Below are 3,293 nucleotides of genomic sequence, written 5' to 3'. Positions count from 1 at the left end.
GCTCGAGATTCATTAAGAATAAACCATTCAACATCGAAGCATGACCATAAAACATATCTCTCATATAAATAGAACAACCATTATTCTCGGATTTAAATGAGTAGCCATCTTGAATTAAACGAGATCCTGATACAATGTTCATGCTCAAAGCTGGCACTAAATAACAATTATTGAGGTTTAAAACTAATCCCGTAGGTAAATGTAGAGGTAGCGTGCCGACGGCGATCACATCGACCTTGGAACCATTCCCGACGTGCATTGTCACCTCGTCCTTCGCCAGTCTCCGCTTATTCCGCAGCTCCTGCTTTGAGTTACAAATGTGAGCAACTGCACCGGTATCAAATACCCAGGAGCTACTACGAGTACTGGTAAGGTACACATCAATTACATGTATATCACATATACCTTTCGTTTTGCCGGCCTTCTTGTCTGCTAAGTATTTGGGGCAGTTCCGCTTCCAGTGACCACTTTCCTTGCAATAAAAGCACTCAGTCTCGGGCTTGGGTCCATTCTTTGGCTTCTTCCCGACAGCTTGCTTGCCGGGCGCGGAAACTCCCTTGCCGTCCTTCTTAAAGGTTTTCTTACCCTTGCCTTTCTTGAACTTAGTGGTTTTATTCACCATCAACACTTGATGTTCCTTTTTGACTTCTACCTCTGCTGATTTCAGCATTGCAAATACTTCAGGAATGGTCTTTTCCATCCCCTGCATATTGAAGTTCATCACAAAGCTCTTGTAGCTCGGTGGAAGCGACTGAAGGATTCTGTCAATGACCACGTCATCCGGGAGATTAACTCCCAGCTGAGTCAAGCGCTTATGTAACCTAGACATAGTGAGTATGTGCTCACTGACAGAACTATTTTCCTCCATCTTACAGCTGAAGAACTTGTCGGAGACTTCATATCTCTCGACCCGGGCATGAGCTTGAAAAACTATTTTCAGCTCTTTGAACATCTCATATGCTCCATGTCTCTCAAAATGCTTTTGGAGCCCCGGTTCTAAGCTGTAAAGCATGCCGCACTGAACGAGGGAGTAATCATCGGTACGTGTCTGCCAAGCGTTCATAACGTCTTGTTCTGCAGGGAGAATAGGTGCTTCACCTAGCGGTGCTTGTAGGACATAATCTTTCTTGGCAGCTATGAGGATGATCCTCAGGTTCCGGACCCAGTCCGTATAGTTGCTGCCATCGTCTTTCAGCTTGGTTTTCTCTAGGAACGCGTTGAAGTTGAGGACAACGTTGGCCATTTGATCTACAATACATGTTGTAAAGATTTTAGACTAAGTTCATGATAATTAAGTTCATCTAAATCAAATTATTCAATGAACTCCCACTCAGATAGACATCCCTCCTGTGACGCCCCCGATTCAATCGTACACTAATCATGCACGCAAATGTGTACGATCAAGATCAGGGACTCACGGGAAGATATCACAACACAACTCTACAAATAAAATAAGTCATACAAGCATCATAATACAAGCCAGGGGCCTCGAGGGCTCGAATACAAGTGCTCGATCATAGACGAGTCAGCGGAAGCAACAATATCTGAGTACAGACATAAGTTAAACAGGGTGCCATAAGATGGCTAGCACAAACTGGGATACAGATCGAAAGAGGAGCAGGCCTCCTGCCTGGGATCCTCCTAGGTCACTCCTGGTCGTCGTCAGCGGGCAGCACGTAGTAGTAGGCACCTCCGGTGTAGTAGGGGTCGTCGTCGACGGTGGCGTCTGGCTCCTGGACTCCAGCATCTGGTTGCGACAACCAGGTAGAAGGGAAAGGGGAAAAGAGGGAGAAAAGCAACCGTGAGTACTCATCCAAAGTACTCGCAAGCAAGGAGCTACACTACATATGCATGGGTATATGTGTAAGGAGGCCATATCGGTGGACTGAACTGCAGAATGCCAGAATAAGAGGGGGATAGCTAATCCTGTCGAAGACTACGCTTCTGGTAGCCTCCGTCTTGCAGCATATAGAAGAGAGTAGATTGTAGTCCTCCAAGTAGCATCTCCAAGTAGCATCTCCAAATAGCATCTCATAGCATAATCCTACCCGGCGATCCTCTCCTCGCCGCCCTGCGGAAAAGCGATCACCGGGTTGTCTGTGGAACTTGGAAGGGTGTGTTTTATTAAGTATCCGGTTCTAGTTGTCATAAGGTCAAGGTACAACTCCAAGTCGTCCTGTTACCGAAGATCACGGCTATTCGAATAGATTAACTTCCCTGCAGGGGTGCACCACATAGCCCAACACGCTCGATCCCATTTGGCCGGACACACTTTCCTGGGTCATGCCCGGCCTCGGAAGATCAACACGTCGCAGCCCCACCTAGGCTCGACAAAGAGGCCAGCACGCCGGTCTAAACCTAAGCGCACAGGGGTCTGGGCCCATCGCCCATAGCACACCTGCACGTTGCGTACGCGGCCGAAAGCAGACCTAGCCTAGTGGCGTTCCAGTCCAATTCGGCGCGCGCCGCTCCGTCGCTGACGTCTGAAGTGCTTCGGCTGATACCACGACGTCGGGATACCCATAACTACTCCCACGTAGATGGTTAGCGCGTATAGGCTCGTAGCCAGACTCAGATCAAATACCAAGATCTCGTTAAGCGTGTTAAGTATCCGCGAACGCCGAACAGGGCCAGGCCCACCTGTCTCCTAGGTGGTCTCAACCTGCCCTGCCACAAAGTAACAGTCGGGGGCCGTCGGGAACTCAGGCCCACCACTACCTGGATGGAGCCACCTGCCCTTTCAGCCCCTCGTCAGAATCACTTGCGGGTACTCAATGAGCTGACCCGACTTTAGTCACCATCTGTATAGTATGTATGTATGTATAGTATATACCCGTGATCACCTCCCAAGTGATCACGACCCGATAGTATAGCAAGGCAGACTGACAAGGATGTAGGGCCAATGATGATAAACTAGCATCCTATACTAAGCATTTAGGATTGCAGGTAAGGTATCAACAGATGTAGCGACAATGTCAGGCTATGCATCAGAATAGGATTAACGAAAGCAGTAACAGGCTACACTACTCTAATGCAAGCAGTATAGAAGAGAATAGGCGATATCTGGTGATCAAGGGGGGGGCTTGCCTGGTCGCTCTGGCAAGAGAGAGGGGTCGTCAACTCCGTAGTCGAACTGGGCAGCAACGGCGTCGGTCTCGTAGTCTACCGGAGAGAAGAGGGGGAAGAAATAATGAATACAGAGCAAACAAAGCATCACAGAATATAACAAGGCAATACGCGGTGTTCGGTGTGCCCTAACGCGGTAGTAGGTGATACCGGTGAAGGGGGGAAAA

Source organism: Triticum dicoccoides, chromosome 6A (genome assembly GCF_002162155.2).
Source record: "Triticum dicoccoides isolate Atlit2015 ecotype Zavitan chromosome 6A, WEW_v2.0, whole genome shotgun sequence".
NCBI classification, from domain to species: Eukaryota; Viridiplantae; Streptophyta; class Magnoliopsida; order Poales; family Poaceae; genus Triticum; species Triticum dicoccoides.
The sequence above is the reverse complement of the archived record's forward strand: the minus strand, read 5'-3'. Positions refer to the sequence as shown.